Source organism: Heterodontus francisci, chromosome 29 (assembly GCF_036365525.1).
Source record: "Heterodontus francisci isolate sHetFra1 chromosome 29, sHetFra1.hap1, whole genome shotgun sequence".
Taxonomy (NCBI): domain Eukaryota; kingdom Metazoa; phylum Chordata; class Chondrichthyes; order Heterodontiformes; family Heterodontidae; genus Heterodontus; species Heterodontus francisci.
Window position 1 is genome coordinate 30607110 of NC_090399.1, and position 26135 is coordinate 30633244.

The window sequence follows — 26135 nt, forward strand, 5'->3', positions numbered from 1 at the left end:
GCAATATTCTAGTAAAGCGTCGCTCATCAAGTGACAATTAGCTTTACGCAGATCAATTGTTCCCGGTAAAGACATGGGTCTCCCTGTTATTACTTCAAATGGGCTCAAGCCCGTAGTTCTGTTTGGGGTCGCTCTGATGCTACACAGAACTAACAGTAACGGCAACGCCTGAGGCCATGGTATTCCTTCCTCGTGATACTTGGATAGTCGCTGTTTTAGCGTCTGATTCAATCGTTCCACTTGGCCTGATGACTGGGGATGGTGAGGACAGTGTAAATCCCACGTAATGTTCAGTAGTCGACTGACTTCCTGACAGACCGCGCCTGTGAAATGAGTTCCTTGGTCAGAGTCAATGCAGTCCGGTACTCCCCATCTGGGGATGTAATCCTTACCCAGGACCTTAGCAGTGTGATTGGTCGTGGCTTTGTCGACAATGACTAAAATGCCGGTGTATCCCTGACCAGGTGGGAGAGTCATGTAGTCAACTTGTAAGCACTGGAATGGGCTGGCTGGAGCAGGGGCTTTCAGTTGAGGCATTATTGTAGTGGGTCGTGGATTGTTTTTCTGACAGACCACACAGTGGTCAGCCACCAGCTGTGCGTGTTTTTTGAACCCTCGACCCCACCAGCTTTTCTGGAACCGTGCTGTCATCTGTTGCGGGGCCAGGTGTCCCCAGGAGTGAATTTGTTGGGCTAAAAAGGGCATCAGCGCCTGTGGTGCGGCGGGTTTCTCGGTGTCCTTTTGTCTCCAGATACCGTCGTCACATAACTTAATCCCTGCTTCTATCCAGGTCCATTTTTCATCTTTGGAGCATTTACTCTGCATCACCTGTAGGTCTTGTGCCAGATGGGACGCATTCAGTTCACATATTTGCGCCCGTGCGTCCGGGGGATCACCTTGCGAGGCGGCTTCCTTGGCTGCCTTGTCGGTTAGGGCATTCCCCTTTGCCTCTATGGTGTTGTCTTTCATATGGGCTTTACATTTCAAGATGGATACCTTTTGTGGCAATTACATGGCCTCTAGTAAGTCTCGGACCTCTTTCCCATTTCGAATAGGTGTACCAGCAGCGGTGAGAAATCCTCTTTTGCGCCACAGCTGACCAAAGTCGTGAGCGACTCCAAAAGCATACCGTGAGTCTGTGTAAATATTAGCTGTCTTCCCCTCTGCTATTCAACACGCTTCCGATAGGGCTCGCAGTTCAGCTTGTTGGGCCGATGTCCCTGAAGGCAGGCATCCCGCTTCCACAACTTCAGTATCACAGCTGTACTGCGGGAGGACAACTCAGAGAGGTCATGCAGCGAGGCAATATGGGTGGAGCTCAGGAATAGGAAGGGTGCAGTCACAATGTTGGAGGTTTACTACAGGCCTCCCAACAGCCAGCGGGAGGTAGAGGAGCAGATATGTAGACAGATTTTGGAAAGATGTAAAGGCAACAGGGTTGTAGTGGTGGGTGATTTTAACTTCCCCAATATTGACTGGGACTCACTTAGTGCTAGGGGCTTGGATGGGGCAGAATTTGTGAGGAGCATCCAGGAGGGCTTCTTGAAACAGTATGTAGATAGTCCAACTAGGGATGGGGCCATTCTGGACCTGGTATTGGGGAATGAGCCCGGCCAGGTGGTCGAAGTTTCAGTGGGGGAGCATTTCGGGAGCAGTGACCATAATTCCATACGTTTTAAGGTACTTGTGGATAAGGATAAGAGTAGTCCTCGGGTGAAGGTGCTAAATTGGGGGAAGGCTAATTATAACAATATTAGGCAGGAACTGAAGAATTTAGATTGGGGGCGGCTGTTTGAGGGTAAATCAACATCTGACGTGGGAGTCTTTCAAACGTCAGCTGATTAGAATCCAGGACCAGCATGTTCCTGTGAGGAAGAAAGACAAGTTTGGCAAGTTTCGGGAAGCTTGGCTAACACAGGATATTGTGAGCCTCGTCAAAAAGAAAAAGGAAGCATTTGTAAGGGCTGGAAGGCTAGGAACAGATGAAGCACTTGAGGAATATAAAGACAGTAGGAACGAACTTAAGCAAGGAGTTAGGAGGGCTAAAAGGGGTCATGAAAAGTCATTGGCAAACAAGATTAAGGAAAATCCCAAGGCTTTTTATACATATATAAAGAGCAAGAGGGTAACCAGGGAAAGGGTAGGCCCACTCAAGGACAGAGATGGGAATCTATGCGTGGAGCCAGAGGAAATGGGTGAGGTGCTAAATGAGTACTTTGCATCAGTATTCACCAAGGAGAAGGACTTGGTGGATGATGAGCCTAGGGAAGGGAGTGTAGATAGTCTCAGTCATTTCATTATCAAAAAGGAGGAGGTGTTGGGTGTCTTGCAAAGCATTAAGGTAGATAAGTCCCCAGGGCCTGATGGGATCTACCCTAGACTACTGAGGGAGGCAAGGGAAGAAATTGCTGGGGCCTTGACAGAAATCTTTGCATCCTCATTGGCTACAGGTGAGGTCCCAGAGGACTGGAGAATAGCCAATGTTGTTCCTTTGTTTAAGAAGGGTGGCAAGGATAATCCAGGAAATTATAGGCCGGTGAGCCTTACGTCAGTGGTAGGGAAACTATTAGAGAGGATTCTTCGGGACAGGATTTGCTCCCATTTGGAGACAAACGAACTTATTAGCGAGAGACAGCATGGTTTTGTAAAGGGGAGGTCATGTCTTACTAATTTGATTGAGTTTTTTGAGGAAGTGACGAAGATGATTGATGAGGGAAGGGCGGTGGATGTTGTCTATGTGGACTTTAGTAAAGCCTTTGACAAGGTCCCGCATGGCAGACTGGTGCAAAAGGTGAATCACACGGGATCAGAGGTGAGCTGGCAAGATGGATACAGAACTGGCTCAGTCACAGAAGACAGAGGGTAACAGTGGATGGGTGTTTTTCTGAATGGAGGGATGTGACTAGTGGTGTTCCGCAGGGATCAGTGCTGGGACCTTTGCTGTTTGTAGTATATATAAATGATTTGGAGGAAAATGTAGCTGGTCTGATTAGTAAGTTTGCGGACAACACAAAGGTTGGTGGAGTTGCGGATAATGATGAGGATTGTCAGAGGATACAGCAGGATATAGATCGGTTGGAGACTTGGGCGGAGAAATGGCAGATGGAGTTTAATCCGGACAAATGTGAGGTAATGCATTTTGGAAGGTCTAATGCAGGTGTGAGGTATACAGTAAATGGCAGAACCCTTAGGAGTATTGACAGGCAGAGAGATCTGGGCGTACAGGTCCACAGGTGACTGAAAGTGGCAACGCAGGTGGATGAGGTAGTCAAGAAGGCATACGGTATGCTTGCCTTCATCGGTCGGGGCATAGAGTATAAAAATTGGCAAGTCATGTTGCAGCTGTACAGAATCTTAGTTAGGCCACACTTGGAATAATGCGTGCAATTCTGGTCGCCACACTACCAGAAGGATGTGGAGGCTTTGGAGAGGGTACAGAGGAGGTTTACCAGGATGTTGCCTGGTCTGGAGGGCATTAGCTATGAGGAGAGGTTGGAAAAACTCGGATTGTTTTCACTGGAACGACGGAGGTGGAGGGGCGACATGATGGAGGTTTACAAAGTTATGAGCGGCATGGACAGAGTGGATAGTCAGAAGCTTTTTCCCAGGGTGGAAGAGTCAGTTACTAGGGGACATAGGTTTAAGGTGCGAGGGGCAAAGTTTAGAGGGGATGTGCGAGGCAGGTTTTTTACACAGAGGGTGGTGAGTGCCTGGAACTTGCTGCCAGGGGAGGTGGTGGAAGCAGATACAATAGCGACGTTTAAGAGACATCTTGACAATGATATGAATAGGAAGGGAATAGAGGGATATGGGCCCCGGAAGTGCAGAAGGCGTTAGTTTCGGCAGGCTTGGAGGGCCGAATGGCCTGTTCCTGTGCTGTACTATACTGTTCTTTGTTCTTTGTTCTTTGTTGTAACTGCCCATCCTGCTTTCCGTGTACCGTTGTCGACAAAGGAGTATCCGTCTGTGAATAGGATTAAATCTGGGTTGAGCAATGCTTCCTCTGCCACTAGGGTTACCTCCTCTGTCTCTCCCATAACCTCCACACAATCATGTTCTTCTTCCTCCATCTCTTCAGGCCACGGATTTACCGGGCTGGCCCGGATGATGTGGAGATTGGGAGCCTCTAGGACTGTTGTCCATCGGGTCCATCTGGCTGCTGTCACTTGGGATACTCTGTTCATAGATAGCAAAGTGTGGACTGTGTGCGGACACTTAACGGTTAACCTTTAATCTAACACCAGACCTGCAGTAGCCATCACAGTTTGGCATGTAGCTTCCATGGCTCTTAGGCAACTGCCCCATCCTAGGGCGACTGTGTCCAGTCTTTTCAAATAATATCCAATAGGTCTCTGTTTGTCCCCATGCTCCTGTGTTAGTATGGCAGTCAAATATCCCTCTTTTTCATGTACAAACAGGGTAAACGGTTTCCCGTTGTCGGGGATTCCCAGGGCTGGCGCTAAGCACAAAGCCCTCTTTAAATTTTCGAAAGCCTCTTGTTGTTCTTTGGTTAGGGTAACTGATTCTTTAGAGGCCCGCTTTCCCTTCAAGAGATCGGTTAATGGTTGAGCCAGCTGTGTGTAGGAGTCGATCCAGTTTCTGTTGAAGTTACACAAACCCAAAAAGGACCTCAGCTCCTGGATAGTGGTGGGCAGTTTGGCAGCTCGAATGGCGGCGGTCCTGTCCTGGGTGAGTTCTCTCCTTTCGAAGTCTTTTGTCCCAGGTACACGACCTCTCCTTCTGTTATCTGTGCTTTGTCGATACTGGCTTTATGTCCTCTCTGATGAAGGTGGTCCAGCAGGGTACGCAGATCTTGTTCGTGCTGTTCTTCTGTCTCAGAGGCTAACAGAATGTTGTCCACGTACTGGATGACCGTGGAGTACATGGGAGGTAACTCCCTCAAATGGTTTTGTTGGGCCATATAAAATACCGTGGGGCTGTTGAGAAAACCCTGCGGCAGGCGAGTCCAGGTGTACTGTTGTTGTTGTACAGTAAAGGCGAACCACGGTTGGACCTCGGGTGCCAGTGGCACTGACCAAAATCCGTTGGCCATATCGATAACAGAGAACCATTCGTGTTCCGGCTTCAGGGCATTAAATACCGTAGAGGGGTCAGCTACCAGAGGGGCCTTTTGATCAATACACTGGTTAGCCCTTCTATAGTCGACAGTAAGCCGCCAGGTCCCATTTGGTTTCCGACTGGCCACACAGGGCTGTTTGAGGTACTGTGTGTTTTAACCAGCAGGCCTCACTCCTCTAGCTGTCTAATTACGGGTAGGATCCCTGCAAGAGATGTTTGACTGATGGGGTATTGCTTAGTACAGGGCGGAGCGGATCCCGTAAACGTTGCCGATTCCATCTGAAGTAGCCCACAATCGTTCTTATCCTGGGCCTATATTGGGTGCTCCCTCAGCTGCTCTTTCTTCAGACTTCTGATAGACCAAGTTACCTGGCCGCCTTCGAAATGCAACAAAGAGTTCAGCTGAGTGAGAACGTCCATACCGAGGAGTGCTTGGTCTACCGGGCCTATCCAGACCGGTGTTATCAACTCGTACGGACCAAGACCAATGCGTACGGGCTGGGTCCTCTTAATTACCAACCCATTGCCCCTGGCCCTGTGGGCTGTTTTAGTCTATCCGTCCATCGGTAGGGAGTTTCCGTATTGTTGAGGTAGACACGTTAATTCGGCTCTGGTATCCAATAAGAAGTCAATGTCTTGGTCGCCCACCCTCGCAGTTACATACAATCCATCTTTTCTATTTTCTACTAGCGCTAGGAGAGGTGCCGAAAAGGCAAGGGAGGGCTCCTCTAGTTTTTTGTCGCATTGAGTAAGGAGGATAACTCCTTCTGTTGCTGGGGTGTCAACTGTTTGAATTTCTCAAGGAGGTCATTGCCATCAGGGGAGGGACCTGGTTTGGGTGCCGGGTCGTGTCCTTGGCGTCCTCTGCCTCGGCCTCTCGCTCTACACGTCTTAGCCCAATGGCCTTCCTTCCCGCAGTAATAACAGGGGCCGGGACGCCTATCTTGCTCTTTGTCAGGATCTTTCGGTACTCGACCCGTCTGCAGGGCTCGTAGCTTGACTCCCATATCCCTGTCCAGCTGAGCACATTTGTCAATTAACTCTGAGTATTTTACTCGTACTGCGTCCCAATCCGGTAGGGTAGCCTTCAGTATTTTAGACAATTCTGGCTTTAGTCCAGCAACAAAAGCGGTTTTTAAGGGTCCAAAGCTGGTGTCGTCCAGCTCCTCTGGAGCAGGGTCTACTATCCCTGAGTGTTCCACCCAGATGGACCTGAACCTTTCTTCATACTCCCGCACTTCCTCCGAGTTCTTCTGCTGACAGTCTGCAATTTTGCCCCAGTCCGTTTTTGCAGGACAAAACTCTCGCAACCACTTGTTAATCGCCATCCATCCGGCGTCTAGTAGTTGTCCATCTTCACCCAAAGCAATTTGGACTTCTCTCCTTAGCTTCCGGCTCGCTCGCCCGGGCACCGTTACAGTCAGAATCTGTACCCCGTCCCATGGATGGAGATTGTAAATTCCCTTCAATCGTTCCAGCTGCTCCCACATTTTCAGACCCCCTTTTTTCGGGTCGGGCAATCTTGTGGACCACTTGTCGATTTTCTCAGGGGCAGCCGGGACGTGTGTCCAGTACGTGTTGTGCTCGGCCGTGGTGACCTCGTTACCGTCCACAGTCCTCTTTTCCGTCTTGACCATAACGTGTTTCTGTTTAAGGGGAGCTGGTCGCGGAAAAGGTAACCCATCATCAGTTTCTAACTGTTCCGATTTAAGTTTTTCCCTTTTCAGTTGTTCGCAGACCGCCTTCAGTTGATCATTTGCACTAGTCAGGTCGCGATCATTTTGGGCTTGTCGCATAATCTCGTTACGCTGCTGAATCTGGCCCATTATGGCTAGGGACCATTGGGTCCATTCTCTATCCATTAAGCGGGTTGTTTTTCCCCAGACTCTCTTTATATCTTCCAAGGACTACTGTCCCGTGGAGGTGCCATATTTTTGCCCAATTTCGGTGTACGTTTTGGCCAAATTAAACTATTGCTCTACATATTCTTTTAACTGCCGAAGGATTTCATCTTCGGGAACGTCAGGTGGGGCCCGCCCACCTTTGACGGTAGTTGGTAACTGTCGGTTGCCTTCGCCGGTCATTTTATCGATTCAAGTAGGGAGGTAGGTCTCGAGCCATTAAGCTTTTCAGCCGAGTAGGTATTTCGTCAAATACCGCCAAGTTAGACCTCAAAAAGGGGTCTCGAGCCGCAAAAGAAAAGTTCAGGATCTCGTGGTGGAGTACCGAGCCTAGACAATGGCCGAGGACTTTTTTAAAACAAAGAGGAGTCCTTACCTCCGTGGGCCGATGTAGGTCCGATGTCCAGTGCTTTGGTCTTTATCCTCCAGCGATCCTGCCGACCACGCCAAGTTGTTGGATCCCATCAGTTGCACAAAGTGAGACGAAGTCTGACTGTAGCTTTAAGAAACTTTATTGCAGTACGAAATGGTTACATCATCAGCAAAGCGAACATACAAACACCTCTGCCTCCACCTGCTTGCGCAGGGAAATCAAGCCTTTCTTATAGTTCTTCATACAAATCAGTGACACCCCCTTTATGTTCCCAATTGGTTCACAAACTTTGCAGTTTCCTGGTGTCAGGGCCTGATTGGGGTACTGCCTTGTCAATTTGTTTCACCTCCTTACTCTAGCGGTTTCTCATCCCCCTATCTCCTTGGACCATTAGGCTGATTGTTGTACAATAGGCTACTATTAAGCAGTCTGCAGCTGTCCTGTTAGTTTCTGCTTGCTAGTCTGCTTCTACTGATAAGCTGTCTCTGCAGCCCTGAAGTTACTTTATTATTTCTGATAAGCTGTCTGCTGAAGCTCTAAGGTTATTTTGTAGGTAGTCTATAATTAATTGATTAGCTGTCCTTAAATGTCCCCATTATTCTGTCCCCACAGTCCCTTTAAGAAGTTGGGAACGGTTCTGGCAGTGCAGGGTCCCTTTAAGAGGTTGGGGCTACCCCCTCCCTCGCCCAGATGGTGCCACTGCCCTCCTGTGAATCCCTGATGATTTGCCCTCTATTGGCAGTGTACTGTTCATCCGCCAGCAGTGGATGGTGTATCATTTTAATCACAAGATCAATAATCCTGTTTGATGACGAGACCATTCGGCCCCTTTTTAATTCATTCATCCAGAGAGAAAAGTTCCTCATTGCAGCAACCAGCTGCTCCTGAAATGGCATTGGGGTTTTCATGTCCACTGCCAAATCTGCCTGTCCCTTCCTGAATTGATCTTTTCTTTTCTTTCCTACCACTCCCCTTGCTCTTTCCCTGTAATTTTTCCTGTCAACTGTTTATCCAGGTGTACAGAACCAGGAGCCAATGCACATTAGCGAGCACGGGTATGATGGGTAAAGGGGATTTGGTGTGAGGATCGATGGACAGAAAACAGAGTCGGAATAAGCGGGTCATTTTCAGGTTGCCAGGCTGGCAGTAGTAGCTGCCTCACGGGTCAGTGTTAGAGCTGCAGCTGTCTACAATCTATATCAATGATGTAGATGAAGGGATTGTGTATCATTTTAGTTTTAGAAAATATAGAATTCAAATTCGTGATAACCCTGTGCGGGGTTTGAGCTCCTGCTTTTTCTCAATCAGCTCAGGCCTTCACATTAAAACATGCAAAAGAGATTCGCCTTCCCACTGCTATTGTCTGACTCTCTCAGGTTTTGTATATCGTTCTCTTCTTTCAAGGCAGAAGACTTCAGAGTTAGTCAGACACTGGTTCTGAGTTTCATTCTCTCAGGGTATTCAGCGTAAAAAAGCTTCAATTCTGTTTATCTGCAAGGACCACAATCAAATTCTCGCATTCAATCAACCAAACGCTGCACCTCGTATTCAACCGGCCCAGTTCTTGTCTCTGCAAAGATAACACGTAGTTCCAAGATGCAGGAATGTTTGGATGGAAACAACTTTTAATCCATTTCCCAAGACAACTGTTAACATTTTACTGGCCCTTCACAAATGAGGAGGAATCTGAAGGCAGGATGATACCAGGAGATGCTCAGAGGGAAAAATACACAGCCAGTTGTTGTGATGTGGAATGCACTGACTGAAAAGTTAGTGAGAGTAGATTCAATATTAACTTTCACGAGGTAATTGGATAAATACTTAAAAGGACAAAAAGAATTCCAGGGAAAGAGCAAGGGGAGTGAGAGAAACAAGGAAAAGATTAGTTCCGGAAAGGACGTGGCAGTGAAAGTGAAAAGCCTAAAGTCATTTCAGAAGTGGCTGGTTGCTGCAATGGGGGATCTTTACCCTCTGGATAAATTCATGAAAAAGGGGCCAAACAACCTCTTCCTGCAACCTGTCCCTTTCTCCTGTCATATCACATACAGCACCAACCCAAGCTGACAGGAGCCACAAGTCAACATGGAGATAAAGAGGGAAGCAGTGTTTCACTCAACTCGCAAACTTAGTTCAACTTGGAAACACTCGCAAACAGTTTTAAAACTCTGGAACCAACCATTAGACTTGGTATTGTGTAATATGACAGGATTAATTAAGATCCTCAGATTAACAGAACCTCTAGGTAGCAGCAACACGATGTGATTGAATTTTGCATCCAGTTTGAAAGAGAGAAGAGTGGGTCTAAAACTAGGTATTTTAAACTTAAATAAAAGACAACTATGTGGGCATGAAAGCTGAGCTAGCTGCAGTGAACTGGGTTACTAGGCTAGGAGATAGCTCAATAGAGAAGCAGTGGCAGACATTTCAGGGGATATTTCAGAATACTCCAGATAAGTATATTCCTACTATAAAGAAGAATTCCTAAGGGGAGGACCCACCATCCGTGGTTAACTAAATAAGTTAAGGAAAGCATCAAACTTAAGGAAAAAGCATATAATTGCGCAAAGATGAGTGGCAGGTCAGATGATTGGTCAGAATATAAAGAATGGCAGAGAATGATTAAAAGGTTAATCAAGAGAAAGAAATTAGAGTATGAGAGGAAGCTAGCTAGAAATGTAAAAACAGATAGCAAGAATTTCTACAGGTATTTAAAAAGAAAAGAGTAAGTAAAGTGAGTGTTGGCCCTCTAGAGAGTGAGAATGGGGAGTTAATAGTAGATTAATTAGTAGATTAGGGTGGCACAGTGGCGCATTGGTTAGTACCGCAGCCTCACAGCTCCAGTGACCCGGGTTCAGTTCTGGGTACTGCCTGTGTGGAGTTTACAAGTTCTCTCTGTGACCATGTGGGTTTCCCCTGGTTTCCTCCCACAGCCAAAGACTTGCAGGTTGATAGGTAAATTGGCCATTGTAAATTACCCTAGTGTAGGTAAGTGGTAGGAGAATTGAGGGAAGGTGGGGATGTGGTAGGGAATATGGGATTAATGCAGGATTAGTATAAATGGGTGGTTGTTAGTCAGCACAGACTCAGTGGGCCGAAGGGCCTGTTTCAGTGCTGTATCTCTAAATAAAAATAAGGAAATGGCAGATGAAATGAACAAATATTTTGTTTCTGTCTTCACTATAGAGGATACAAAAAACATTCCAGCAATAGCTGTAAATCAGGAGGTGGAAGGAAGAAAGGAACTTGGTGAAATTACAATCACCAAGGAAGCGGTACTGAGCAAACTGATGGAGCCTCAGACTGACAAGTCTCCGGGTCCTGATGGGCTTCATCCTAGAGTCTTAAAAGAGGTGGCTAATGAGGTAGTAGATGCGTTAGTTTTAACTTTTCACAATTTGCTAGATTCTGGAAAGGTTCCATCAGACTGGAAAGTAGCAAATATAATCCCTCTATTCAAGAAAGGGGAGGGCTGGGGCGGGGGAGCGGGGGTGGGGGGATGCAGAAAATAGGTAACTATAGGCCAGTTAGCTGATATCTGTTCTGGGGAAGGTGTTAGAATCAATCATTAAGGAGGCTACATCTGGGCACTTAAAAAAACTCAAGGTAATCGGGAAGAGTCAGCGTAGTTTTGTGAAAGGGAGATTGCATTTAACCAATTTATTGGAGTTCTTTGAAGGAGTAACATGTGCTGTGGATTAAGGGGAGCCCGTTGACATATTGCACTTGGATTTCCAGAAGGCATTTGACAAGGTGCCACATAAAAGGTTATTGCGTAAAGTAGGAACTCATGGTTTAGTGGGTAAGATATTAGCATGGATAGAAGATTGGCTGGCTGGCAGAAAACAGAGAGTATGCATAAATGGGTCCTTTTCTGATTGGCTGGATACGACAAGTGGAGTCCTGCAGGGGTCTGTGCTGGGGTCTCAACTTTTTACAATTTATATCAATGACTTAGATGAGGGGAGCGATGGCATGGTCGCTAAATTTGCAGATGACACAAAGATGGGTAAGAAAGTATGTTGTGAAGAGGTCATAAGGAGGTTGCAGACTGATATGGATAGAATTAGAATTAGAATTAGAATATTACAGCGCAGTACAGGCCCTTCGGCCCTCGATGTTGCGCCGATCATCTGACCTACACTATTCCATTTACATCCATATGTCTATCCAATGACCACTTAAATGCCCTTAAAGTTGGCGAGTCTACTACTGTTGCAGGCAGGGCGTTCCACGCCCCTACTACTCTCTGCGTAAAGAAACTACCTCTGACATCTGTCCTATATCTTTCACCCCTCAACTTAAAGCTATGTCCCCTCGTGTTTGCCATCCTCATCCGAGGAAAAAGACTCTCACTATCCACCCTATCTAACCCTCTGATTATCTTGTATGTCTCTATTAAGTCACCTCTCCTCCTCCTTCTCTCTAACGAAAACAACCCCAAGTCCCTCAGCCTTTCCTCGTAAGACCTTCCTTCCATACCAGGCAACATCCTAGTAAATCTCCTCTGCACCCTTTCCAAAGCTTCGACATCCTTCCTATAATGCGGTGACCAGAACTGCACGCAATACTCCAGGTGCGGCCTCACCAGAGTTTTGTACAGCTGCATCATGACCCCGTGGCTCCGAAACTCGATCCCCCTACTAATAAAAGCTAACACACCATATGCCTTCTTAACAGCCCTATTAACCTGGGTAGCAACTTTCAGGGATTTATGTACCTGGATACCAAGATCTCTCTGCTCATCTACACTACCAAGAATCTTCCCATTAGCCCAGTACTCTGCATTGCTGTTACTCCTTCCAAAGTGAATCACCTCACACTTCTCCGCATTAAACTCCATTTGCCATCTCTCAGCCCAGCTCTGCAGCCTATCTATGTCCCTCTGTACCCTACAACACCCTTCGACACTATCCACAACTCCACCGACCTTCGTGTCATCCGCAAATTTACTAACCCACCCTTCTACACCCTCATCCAGGTCGTTTATAAAAATGACAAACAGCAGTGGCCCCAAAACAGAACCTTGCGGTACACCACTAGTAACTAAACTCCAGGATGAACATTTGCCATCAACCACCACCCTCTGTCTTCTTTCAGCTAGCCAATTTCTGATCCAAAGCTCTAAATCACCTTCAACCCCATACTTCCGTATTTTCTGCAATAGCCTACCGTGGGGAACCTTATCAAACGCCTTACTGAAATCCATATACACCACATCCACGGCTTTACCCTCATCCACCTGTTTGGTCACCTTCTCGAAAAACTCAATAAGGTTTGTGAGGCACGACCTACCATTCACAAAACCGTGCTGACTATCGCAAATGAACTTATTCTTTTCAAGATGATTATAAATCCTGTCTCTTATAACCTTTTCCAACATTTTACCCACAACCGAAGTAAGGCTCACAGGTCTATAATTACCAGGGCTGTCTCTACTCCCCTTCTTGAACAAGGGGACAACATTTGCTATCCTCCAGTCCTCCGGCACTACTCCTGTCGACAATGACGACTTAAAGATCAACAACAACGGCTCTGCAATCTCCTCCCTGGCTTCCCAGAGAATCCTAGGATAAATCCCATCTGGCCCAGGGGACTTATCTATTTTCACTCTTTCCAAAATTGCTAACACCTCCTCCTTGTGAATCTGAATCCCATCTAGCCTAGTAGGCTGTATCTCAGTAATCTCCTCGGCAACATTTTCTTTTTCTACTGTAAATACTGACGAAAAATATTCATTTAACGCTTCCCCTATCTCCTCTGATTCCGCACACAACTTCCCACTACTATCCTTGATTGGCCCTGTTCTAACTCTTATCATTCGTTTATTCCTGATATACCTATAGAAAGCCTTAGGGTTTTCTTTGATCCTATCCGCCAATGACTTCTCGTGTCCTCTCCTTGCTCTTCTTAGCCCTCCCTTTAGATCCTTCCTGGCTAGCTTGTAACTCTCAAGCGCCCTAACTGAGCCTTCACGTCTCATCCTAACATAAGCCGCCCTCTTCCTCTTGACAAGCGCTTCAACTTCTTGAGTAAACCACGGCTCCCTCGCTCGACAACTTCCTCCCTGCCTGACAGGTACATACTTATCAAGGACACGCATTAGCTGCTCCTTGAATAAGCTCCACATTTCGTTTGTGCCCATCCCCTGCAGTTTCCTTCCCCATCCTACACATCCTAAATCTTGCCTAATCGCGTCATAATTTCCTTTCCCCCAGCTATAATTCTTGCCCTGCGGTATATACCTGTCCCTGCCCATCGCTAAGGTAAACCTAACCGAATTGTGATCACTATCGCCAAAGTGCTCACCTACATCTAAATCGAACACCTGGCCGGGTTCATTACCCAGTACCAAATCCAATGTGGCATCGCCCCTGGTTGGCCTGTCCACATACTGTGTCAGAAAACCCTCCTGCACACACTGAACAAAAATAGACCCATCTAAAGTACTCGAACTGTAGTATTTCCAGTCAATATTTGGAAAGTTAAAGTCCCCCATAACCACTACCCTGTTACTCTCGCTCCTGTCGAGAATCATCTTCGCTATCCTTTCCTCTACATCTCTGGAACTATTCGGAGGTCTATAGAAAACTCCCAACAGGGTGACCTCTCCTCTCCTGTTTCTAACCTCGGCCCATACTACCTCAGTAGACGAGTCCTCAAACGTCCTTTCTGCCGCTGTAATACTTTCCTTGATTAACAATGCCACACCCCCCCCTCTTTTACCCTCTTCTCTGTTCTTTCTGAAACATCTAAATCCCGGAACCTGCAACATCCATTCCTGCCCCTGCTCTACCCATGTCTCTGAAATGGCCAGAACATCAGGATCCCAGGTACCAACCCATGCTGCAAGCTCACCCACCTTATTCCGGATGCTCCTGGCGTTGAAGTAGACACACTTTAAACCAAGTTCTTGCTTGCCAGTGCCCTCTTGCGTCCCTGTAACCTTATCCCCTACCTCACTACTCTCAACAGCCTGTACACTGGAACTACAATTTAGGTTCCCATTCCCCTGCTGATTTAGTTTAAACCCCCCCGAAGAGCACTAACAAATCTCCCCCCCAGGATATTGGTACCCCTCTGGTTCAGGTGAAGACCATCCTGTTTGTAGAGGTCCCACCTACCCCAGAAAGAGCCCCAATTATCCAGGAAACCAAAACCCTCCCTCCTACACCATCCCTGCAGCCACGTGTTCAACTCCTCTCTCTCCCTATTCCTCTCTTCGCTAGCACGTGGCACAGGCAACAACCCAGAGATAACAACTCTGGTTGTTCTCGCTCTAAGCTTCCACCCTAGCTCCCTGAATTTCTGCCTTAAATCCCCATCTCCCTTCCTACCTATGTCGTTGGTGCCTATGTGGACCACGACTTGGGGGTGCTCCCCCTCCCCCTTAAGGATCCCAAAAACACGATCGGAGACATCACGTACCCTGGCACCTGGGAGGCAACACACCAACCGTGAGTCTCTCTCGTTCCCACAGAACCTCCTATCTGTTCCCCTAACTATGGAGTCCCCAATGACTAATGCTCTGCTCCTCTTCCCTTTTCCCTTCTGAGCAACAGGGACAGACTCTGTGCCAGAGACCTGCACCCCATTGCTTACCCCTGGTAAGTCGTCCCCCCCAACAGTATCCAAAACGGTATACCTGTTGTTGAGGGAAACGGCCACAGGGGATCCCTGCACTGCCTGCTGGTTCCCTTTCCTTCCCCTGACGGTAACCCATCTACCTACTTCTTTTACCTGAGGTGTGACTGCCTCCCTATAACTCCTGTCAATAATCCCCTCCGCCTCCCGAATGATCCGAAGTTCATCCAGCTCCAGCTCCAGTTCCCTAACGCGGTCTGCGAGGAGCTGGAGTTGGGTGCACTTCCCGCAGATGCAGTCAGCAGGGACACTCTTGGCGACCCCTACCTCCCACATTCTGCAGGAGGAACATACAACTGCCTTTACCTCCATTCCCACTATTCTAGATTCTCGTTCTGTCAAGGCTGCTCCTCGCAAAAGACAAAGATTTTAAAACTGCCCAAATAAATAGTTTTCCCCTACCCAGCAGTCCCCGGTCCTCCGAAACAAAAAAGGGATTAACTTGCAACTTACTGAAATTGACCGCTCTGCTGAAAGTCCGCTCCGCACCTCGTTCTGTCAAGGCTGCTCCTCGCAAAAGACAAAGATTTTAAAACTGCCCAAATAAATAGTTTTCCCCTACCCAGCAGTCCCCGGTCCTCCGAAACAAAAAAGGGATTAACTTGCAACTTACTGAAATTGACCGCTCAGCTGAAAGTCCGCTCCGCACCTCGTTCTGTCAAGGCTGCTCCTCGCAAAAGACAAAGATTTTAAAACTGCCCAAATAAATAGTTTTCCCCTACCCAGCAGTCCCCGGTCCTCCGAAACAAAAAAGGGATTAACTTGCAACTTACTGAAATTGACCGCTCAGCTGAAAGTCCGCTCCGCACCTCGTTCTGTCAAGGCTGCTCCTCGCAAAAGACAAAGATTTTAAAACTGCCCAAATAAATAGTTTTCCCCTACCCAGCAGTCCCCGGTCCTCCGAAACAAAAAAGGGATTAACTTGCAACTTACTGAAATTGACCGCTCAGCTGAAAGTCCGCTCCGCACCTCGTTCTGTCAAGGCTGCTCCTCGCAAAAGACAAAGATTTTAAAACTGCCCAAATAAATAGTTTTCCCCTACCCAGCAGTCCCCGGTCCTCCGAAACAAAAAAGGGATTAACTTGCAACTTACTGAAATTGACCGCTCAGCTGAAAGTCCGCTCCGCACCTCGTTCTGTCAAGGCTGCTCCTCGCAAAAGACAAAGATTTTAAAACTGCCCAAATAAATAGTTTTCCCCTACCCAGCAGTCCCCGGTCCTCCGAAACAAAAAAGGGATTAACTTGCAACTTACTGAAATTGACCGCTCAGCTGAAAGTCCGCTCCGCACCTCGTTCTGTCAAGGCTGCTAGGTAGAGTGAGTGGGCAAAAATCTGGCAGATGGAGTATAATGTTGGAAAATATGAAGTTGTTCACTTTGGCAGGAAGAATAAAAATGCAGAGTATTACTTAAATGGAGAACGACTGCAGAATTCCGAGGTGCAGAAGGAGCTAGGTGTTCTAACGCGTGAGTCTCAAAAAGTTAGTATGCAGGTACAGCAAGTAATAAAGAAGGCTAATAGAATGCTATCCTTTATTACGAGAAGAATGGAAAATAAAAGTAAGAATGTTATGTTTCAGTTATACAGGGCATTGGTGAGACCACATCTCAAATACTGTGTGCAGTTTACTCCTTATCTAAGGAAGCGCTGCACTGTCAGAGGGGCGGTACTAAGGGAGTGCTGCACTGTCAGAGGGGCAGTACTGTGCGAGTGTTGCACTGTTGAAGGGGCTGTAGTGAGAGAGTGCTGCACTGTCAGAGGGACGGTACTGAGGGAGTGCCCAACTGTTAGAAGGGCAGTACTGAGGGAGTGCTGCACTGTCAGAGGGTAAGCACTGAGGAAGTGCTGCACTGTCGAAGGCTCAGTACTGAGGGAGTGCTGCACTGTCAGAGGAGCAGTACTGTGTGAGTGCTGCACTGTTGAAGGGGCTGTAGTGAGGGAGTGCTGCACTGTCAGAGGTTAAGCACTGAGGAAGTGCTGCACTGTCGAAGGCTCAGTACTGACGGAGTTCCCAACTGTCAGAGGGGCGGTACTGAGGGAGTGCTGCACAGTCAGAGGTTAAGCACTGAGGAAGTGCTGCACTGTCGAAGGCTCAGTACTGACGGAGTTCCCAACTGTCAGAGGGGCGGTACTGAGGGAGTGCTGCACTGTCAGAGGGGCAGTACTGTGCGAGTGTTGCACTGTCAGAGGGGCAGTACTGTGCGAGTGTTGCACTGTTGAAGGGGCTGTAGTGAGAGAGTGCTGCACTGTCAGAGGGACGGTACTGAGGGAGTGCCCAACTGTTAGAGGGGCGGTACTGAGGGAGTGCTGCACTGTCAGAGGGGCAGTACTGTACGAGTGCTGCACTGTCAGAGGGGCTGTAGTGAGGGAGTTCTGCACTGTCAGAGGGGCGGTACTGAGGGAGTGCTGCACTGTCAGAGGAGCAGTACTGTGAGAGTGCCGCACTGTTGAAGGGGCTGTAGTGAGGGAGTGCTGCACTGTCGGAGGGTCAGTACTGAGGGAGTGCCCAACTGTTAGAGGGACAGTACTGAGGGAGTGCTGCACTGTCAGAGGGTAAGCACTGAGGGAGTGCTGCACTGTCGAAGGCTCAGTACTGAGGGAGTGCTGCACTGTCAGAGGGGCTGTAGTGAGGGAGTTCTGCACTGTCAGAGGGGCGGTACTGAGGGACTGCTACACTGTCAGAGGGGCAGTACTGTACGAGTGCTGCACTGTTGAAGGGGCTGTAGTGAGGGAGTTCTGCACTGTCAGAGGGGCAGTACTGAGGGAGTGCTGCACTGTCAGAGGAGCAGTACTGTGTGAGTGCTGCACTGTTGAAGGGTCTGTAGTGAGGGAGTGCTGCACAGTCGGAGGGTCAGTACCGAGGGAGTGCCCAACTGTTAGAGGGGCAGTACTGCGGGAGTGCTGCACGTTAGAGGGGCAGTACTAAGGGAGTGCTGCACTGTCAGAGGGTAAGCACTGAGGAAGTGCTGCACTGTTGAAGGCTCAATACTGAGGGAGTGCTGCACTGTCAGAGGGGCGGTACTGAGGGAGTGCTGCGCTGTTGAAGGGGCTGTAGTGAGGGAGTTCTGCACTGTCAGAGGGGCAGTACTGAGGGAGTGCTGCACTGTCAGAGGAGCAGTACTGTGTGAGTGCTGCACTGTCAGAGGGGCGGTACTGAGGGAGTGCTGCACTGTCAGAGGGTAAGCACTGAGGACGTGCTGCACTGTCGAAGGCTCAGTACTCAGGGAGTTCCCAATTGTCAGAGGGGCGGTACTCAGGGAGTGCTGCACTGTTAGAGGAGCAGTACTGTGTGAGTGCTGCACTGTCAGAGGGGCGGTACTGAGGGAGTGCTGCACTGTTAGAGGAGCAGTACTGTGTGAGTGCTGCACTGTCAGAGGGGCGGTACTGAGGGAGTGCTGCACTGTCAGAGGGGCAGTACTGTACGAGTGCTGCACTGTTGAAGGGGCTGTAGTGAGGGAGTTCTGCACTGTCAGAGGGGCAGTACTGAGGGAGTGCTGCACTGTCAGAGGAGCAGTACTGTGTGAGTGCCGCACTGTTCAAGGGGCTGTAGTGAGGGAGTGCTGCACTGTCAGAGGGTAAGCACTGAGGGAGTGCTGCACTGTCGACGGCTCAGTACTAAGGGAGTGCTGCACTGTCAGAGGGTCAGTATTGAGGGAGTACCGCATTGTCGGAGGGACAGTACTGAGGGAGTGCTGCACTGTTGGAAGTGCCGTTTGTTGGATGTGACGTTAAACCGAGGCCCCGTTGGCCATTAAAGACCCCACAGCACCCTTTCACAGAAGACCAGAGGGAGTTATCCCCAGTGTCTGGGCTGATATTTATCCCTAAACCAACATCATTAAAATGCCTGATCTGACCATTGTGTCATCGCTGTATGTGGGAGCTTGCTGTGCATGAACCGGCTGCCGGGTTTCCCCCATTACTACAGTGACTAGACATCAAAATTACTGATGTGACTGTGCAGCACTTTGGACATCCTGAAGTCATTAAATCTGCTGTATAAATACAAGTTCTTTCTTAATTACAATTGTACAAATCTCGATATTTGTTCAGGTCTGGCGTCACTTTCAAGCCACCCACTAAAGTGTCTGTCATTCTGAATCTGGGTGATTTCAATGGGCCTCTGCAGTACACAGTCTGGAAACAAATGCTGGGAATTATCAATCCAGGTAAAGCTGGGCTTCCAGTTGCCAGAATGGTATCAAAACGGTGAACAGTAACCTTCCTCATTGGGAAACAATGGGGGAAATTTTAATCTGCCTGGCTAGACGAGAAATCCATGGGATTGGGTGGAAGATCTATTTTACACCTGTTTTTCAATGTAAAACCAGCCTTGCACCTGATCCCATCAGTTTCCCGACAGGCAGATTGGGTTAAAATTGCCTCCATTCTTGCAGTGAAACAGTCCGTCAGTCATAACAAACACCTTCAAATAAAACTGATTCTTCTCACACGGATGGAGAGTTCTGCAGTGGAACTAAGTTCAATAGTTCCAATTGATTAACCTTGATTATTTTGTGACAGTATTGGTTGCTCTGTCTGGGGAGTGGGGTAATTTAGACTTTATGTGAGAGTGTGACTTTGAGTGATAACAAATTGCCATCCGTTTTACATCCCCTCCCCCACCAAGTCCCCCCCCCCACCCCAATCCCCGCTCTCGAATTTTATTTCCGTTCAAGTCAAAAAAATTTGGCAGATGTTGGTCAAAGCAGCTGTTGTGTTCAACATGACAGAGTAATTAGATATTTGTTAGAATATTGGAAATGGGGTAAATTGACATAATTTTCTTAATGCTTTTAACCATCATGCTCAGGAGGTGGGTTACTCGCCACAGAATTCCCAGCCTCTGACCTGCTCTTTTAGTCACAGTATTTTTGTGGCGGCTTCAGTTCAGTTTCTGCTCAATGGTAACCTCCCAGGATGCTGATGGTGCAGGACTCGATGATAATAATGCTGTTGAATATCAAGGGGAGATGGTTAGACTGTCTCTAGTTGGAGATGGTCATTGCCACTTGCCTGGCCTATTTTGCTGAATTTTAAATTGTTAGCCAGTGACTGACCTTTACCCTCACTGTGTGGCAAAGCAGTTACATGACAAAAGAGGAACAGGTGCCCCAAAAGCAGAACAATAATCTAAAACAGCCATAAAAGCAGGACAGAGATGAGAGAGCTGGACAAGTGCTGTCAGACAGTCTAGCAACCTTGAGAAACAACCTTGCAAACTGTCACACAGATGGAACAGTCGAACATTTGCAGGGCTATGAGGAAAGGGTAGGGGAGTTGCGCGAGCAGAGTTGCTTTTGCAGAGGGCCAGTAGTATTGGTGAAGGCGTCTAATGTTGCCCCGGTCTCTCGATTATTATAATTGCCTCATTTCTTGATCCTTTTACATGTTTGATTTAACTATCAGTAAATGAGACATTGATTACCATTTAGCGTCACGGGTGAATCAGTCACACCGTGACAGGTCACTCCCACATGTGCACACTCGCAACTGCTGCATAGGATCATTCAGAACAGGAGGAGGCCATTCAGCCCCTCCAGCCTGTCCTGTATCTCCATTCAATTAGATCACGGCTGATCTGCATCTCAGCCCCATTTACCCGCCTTTGTTCCATATCCCCTGATGCTCTTCGTTGCTGCCAGTTGTTGATGTGAATGAGCTCAAACGGCTGAAACAAAAAACTAGAACACAACGCTTTCATTTTTTTCCTTCTGTTTCAGTCCCAGCTTCCCTGACCCTGGATCCGAGAACGGCCAATCCCTTCCTGGAAGTGTCTGACGACCGGACCGAGGTGAGACTGGCGGAGAAGCAACGGGATGTCCTGGACAACATGGAGAGATTCAGTACCTGCCTCTGTGCCCTGGGTGCGGAGATATTCACAACCGGGAGACACTACTGGGAGGTGGAGGTGGGCGACAACACAGCCTGGATCGTGGGTGTTGCCAAAGAGTCGATCCAGAGGAAGAAGGATCTCACGCTGAAACCCCAGAACGGTTTCTGGGCCCTGGAGCTGTTGTTCTGGAGGTACCAAGCTCTGACCTCGCCTCCCACCCATCTCCTCCTGAAAGTCAGACCCAGGAAGCTGGGCGTTTACCTGGACTACGCGGCAGGGCAGGTGTCTCTGTGTGACGCTGGCGACATGTCCCACCTTTACACCTTCACTGACACCTTCACTGAGAAACTCTGCCCTTTCTTCTGGACTGCTTGCAAAGGGGGATCACTAAAACTAACCGCCTTACATGTATAGAGTCATTATCCAAAAATCACTGCTTGTGCTGAGAGCTTAGACAGGCTGAGAGACTGGCTCAATTACTTAATATTCAGAACAGATTAATATCATCAGTCCCCTCCCAGTAACAGCACAGTACAAATGGAGTGCTGTCTGTAATCTTTGTCAATAAATATATTTCCAACAAAAATCAAAATGTTGGAAATGCACCTGGGGTAATTTTAACCGTGGGCGATAGGTTAAAATGAATGATAACAAATTAGATATCAAAGGAAGTCAATAGAAGGGAAGGTCAGGCGATGTGGATAATAGACGGTCCATTCAATATGGCCCACTTTACACTATCATCCCTAATTTTAAATTACCCCCAGCAAGTCCGTCTGCGGCAGAAACATAAAGTGAATTTTAACCTAATGCAGGGAGAGGGATCCCATGGAATTGGGTGCGATGTCAATTTTACACCCCGTCTGATATTAACTTCAACAAAGGAAGTAAAATCAGGGCTGGAGTTAAAACCAGAGATGGTGCTGCTGCCCTCCTGTTGACTCCTGTGAATCCCTGACAATTTTCGCGCGATCGGTGTAGTACTGTCCATCAGCCAGCAGAGGATGGTGTTGTATCATTTTAATCACAAGTTCAATAATCCTGTTTGAGGAAGAGACCAATTGGATAAATCAGGATAGGCAGAGAGAGAAAGAGAGTGAGTGAAGTGGATAGAGGGACACTGACACTGTCAGCTCCTGTATGTGTACATCACACGGTGGGTAAAACTCCAGCTCCCTCTCTTCCTGCACCCACTTTAGTTTATATCGCCTCTCCTCAATCTTCCTTCCAAAATGCATCACTTCACATTTCACAGTATTTATATCAATCTGCCATGTGTCTGTCCATTTCTCCAGACTACTTCTACCCTCCTGAAGGCTGCTGCTATTCTCTTCCCTGTTTACAAGCCACTGTAAACCCATGTCCAGCTCATTAATATATATCAAAAAGAGCGGGGGGTCCTAATATGAACATCTGGGTGACACCATTCTATACCTCCCTCCAGTCTAAACAACCATTCACCACTACTCTCTGCATTCTGCCCCTTAGCCATTGCTGTATCCACTCTGTCACTGCCCCTTTAATCCCACGAGCATCCATTTTGCTAACAAGTCATAAAAGAGAGGGACAATGCAGACATTGTGGTTAAGGAGGAGTGTGAAATATTGGATATGAACATACAATCATACGAATTAGGAGCAGGAGTCGGCCACTTGGTCCCTCGAGCGGGCTCCGCCATTCAATAAGATCGTGGCTGATCTGTTTGTAACCTCAACCCCACATTCCCGCCTACCCCCAATAACCTTTTACCCCCTTGCTTATCAAGAATCTATCTACCACTGCCTTAAAAAATATTCAAAGACTCTGCTTCCACCGCCTTTTGAGAAAGAGAGTTCCAAAGACACACAAACCTCTGGGAGAAAAAAATTCTCCTCATCTCTGTCTTAAATGGGAGACCCCTTATTTTTAAACAGTGACCCCTAGTTCTAGATTCTCCCACAAGGGGAAACATCCTTTCCACATCCATGTTATATGTTTCAATTAAGTCGCCTCTTACTCTTCAAAACTCCAGCAGATACAAGCCTAACTTGTCCAACTATTCCTCATAAGACAACCCATCCATCCCAGTTATTAAACCTTCGCTGAACTGCTTTCCAACGCATTTACATCCTTCCTTAAATTGGAGCCCAGAGTACTCCAGATGTGGTCTCAACAATGCCTTGTGTAACTGAAGCATAACCTGCCTATTTTTGTATTCAATTCCCTTTGCAATAAATGATAACACTCTATTAGCTTTCCTAATTATGTGCTGTACCTGCAAACTAACCTTTTGCGATTCATGCACTAGGACACCCAGCTCCCTCGGCATCTCAGAGCTCTGCAATCTCTCACCATGTAGATGATATACTTTTTTATTCTTCCTGTCAAAATGGACAATTTCCCACATTATACCCCATTTCCCAGGCTTTTCCCACTCACTTAACCTATCTATATCTATTTGTAGCCTCCTGATGTCCTCTTCACAACTTACTTTTTCCTACCTATCTTTGTGTCATCAGCAAATTTAGCAACCCATACCTTCGTCCTTCATCCGAGTCATTTATATAAATTGTAAAACGTTGAAGCTCAAGCACAGATTCCTGTGGCACACAACTTGTTACATCTTGCCAACCAGAAAATGACCCATTTATGCCTACTCTCTGTTTCCTGTTAGCTAGCCAATCTTCTATCCATAACAATATGTTACCCCCTGCACCATGAGTTTTTATTTTCCACAATAACCTTTCATGTGGCACCTTATCAAATGCCTTCTGGAAATCCGAGTACAATACATCCACCAGTTCCCCTTTATCCACAACACATGTAACTCCCTCAAAGAACTCCAATAAATTGGTTAAACATGATTTCCATTTCACAAAGCCATGTTTACTCTTCCTGATAACCTTGAAGTTTTCTCAGTTCCCTGCTATAATGTCTTTAATAATAGCTTCTAACATTTTCCCTATAACAGATGGTATGAACAGAGCAAAATACCAGGGCTCCAAGCGTTAAGCTATGAGGGACAATCATAGACAAGAGGAGCCATTTTAAAAATTAGATCTAGTACTGTTCAATGTGAAATCACAGAATGATGGAGCACAGAAAGAGGCCATTTGTCTATAGTACCTTTGTTGGCTCTTTCAAGAGCCTGGCAGCTCTCTATGGTGTCCTGGCCAATATTTATCTCTCAACTAAAATCACTAAGAAAGAAGATTCTGCTCATTGTCACATTGCTGTTTGTGGGAGCTTGCTGTGCACAATTGGATGTACCGCTGTCTATTTTAATCCAGTCTGAGAAACACCAATCACAGCTGCTCTCTGCATTTTGTCTCTTGGTCTATCCACTTGTCATATCCACTCTGCCACTGCTCCTGTTAGATACAGAGTAAAGCTCCCTCTACACTGTCCCATCAAACAATCCCAGGACAGATACAGAACAGGTTAGATACAGAGTAAAGCTCCCTCTACAAATAAAAGAAAAAAAAAATGGGTTCGATACAGAGTAAAGCTCCTTCTAGACTGTCCCATCAAACACTCCCAGGACAGGTACAGCACGGGTTAGATACATCTGAGGCATGAAGGAAACTGCAACTGGACAGCCCTGAAGATGCTTAGTTTATAGTTGCCAAGGCCATTCACGATGGAGTGATTGAAGCCAGTATTAAACATGAAAGAGGATACGTCCAGTCTAAAGAGACCATCGACATTTATGGCACACGGGAGCCTCAGCTGGCATTCCACCAGAGAATCTCCTTCTGTCTGTCAAAGCGATGCGATTCCCACCTAAGTCATACAACAAAGACCTGGAGTCGGCTGAGGAACGGCAAGAACGGGAACAGCAAGACCTGGAGTTTGCAAAAGAAATGGCAGTGGATGATGATGATGGATTCCCATGAGCCTGTATGGGATATTGATTCTGAAATGTTTGGAGTACTGTAACTGCAAACAGTAAAGATAAATAAAACCAGAATCGTGACTTTAAAGTATGGTGGAAGCCCTTTAATAGACTTAAGTCTGTCAGCATGTTTGAGAATGGAATGTTCTCCTCTCTCCAGGTTTGATACATGTTTACCTGCTTTTATTTCTCTTCATTCACTGTTGTTTTCCTAGGAATAGTTACCTTTGTCCCTTTAAACCTTGTAAACAATAACTTACTGATAAATATATGGTCAATAAAACTGATAAATACTTGTGAAAAAAAAGACGGGTTAGATACAGAGTAAAGTTCCCTCTACACTGTCCCCCATCAAACACTCCCAGGACAGGTACAGCATGGGGATTGGCTCCTCTGTGATTGGGAATATTGAGTGCCTCAGCGAGGTGCAGCTGACGGTGCTGCAGTCAGTTGCTGGAGGTGCTGCTGGAGAGGGAGAGCTGAGGAGAAACTGCAAAAACTTTGAACAGCATTTGCTGCAGAGGAAGAGAGACTTTTGGAATAAGCCTGTATTTGGAGGTGGGTGTTGAGCACCAGACTCATTTCATTTGGACTGCTGTGGGAGGTGGAAGAGGCCAGAAGAACAAGGGGTGGGGGCTATACAATTCTGCAGGGAGCTGCGCAGTTGCACTAAAGTTGCAGGGAAGCTCCCTCCCCACCCCGATTGCCCAGCCTGAGTCAACTGAAGCTGCCTGGCTAAATGGGCGGAAGGGGATAAATAGTGCCTGGGCAGCTTCAGCTGACCCAGGTGAAGACGCCTCCCCCAACCAGAAGACCGGAAGACCAAGTGTGCTGGCAGAGACTGTTTTAAGTGTGCTGTGTGCACCACCTCCAGAAAGGAAAAGAAAGTCATCCCTTACAGCTTGTCTTTCCCTCTCCTCTATTCCCTCAACCTCTCCCCTAACCTGTTGTTTGTTTGTTTGTTTTGTGCATCTTAAAGTTATTTTCAAGCCTACAATTTGGGGTGGGTTAGCTCTTAGACCCATGGCAAGCCCTTCATCACAGGTGGCGGGGCCCTCTACATCCTATGCAGCTGCAGCCTCTGTCGCTGCCCATGTGGCCCCGTCACCCTTTAAATTAATAACATCCAGCCATGGGGTGAAGCGCTATCCCCACCCCAACATGTCCATTGAGGCCTGTGTGAAGGCAATGGCCGAGGTTGTCGGCCCCTCGGCCATTGTTGCGGCCTCAAAGATGTATGGGAAGGCTGTGTTTTTTCTAAAGACCGAGTGGGCCGTGTCCCTGGCCCTGAGTAAGGGGCTCACTGTGGGGGGGACCTTCCTGCCGGTGGACCCTCTGGGGGCCACTGCGCAGCGGATAATGTTATCAAACGTCCCACCCTTCATTCCCAGTGAGCTCCTCCTCCCCCACCTACACCATCTGGGGGAGGTG

General features: G+C 47.5%; 1 long non-coding RNA gene across 1 annotated transcript; it reads left to right on the forward strand.

Moving 5' to 3' along the window:
• Positions 1-1053: 1053 nt before the first annotated feature.
• On the forward strand, positions 1054-25011 carry LOC137345987 (uncharacterized). Its single transcript, XR_010968624.1, has 2 exons — positions 1054-1130; positions 20718-25011. It is a non-coding gene; the product is annotated as an uncharacterized lncRNA (long non-coding RNA).
• The last annotated feature ends 1124 nt before the right edge of the window (positions 25012-26135 follow it).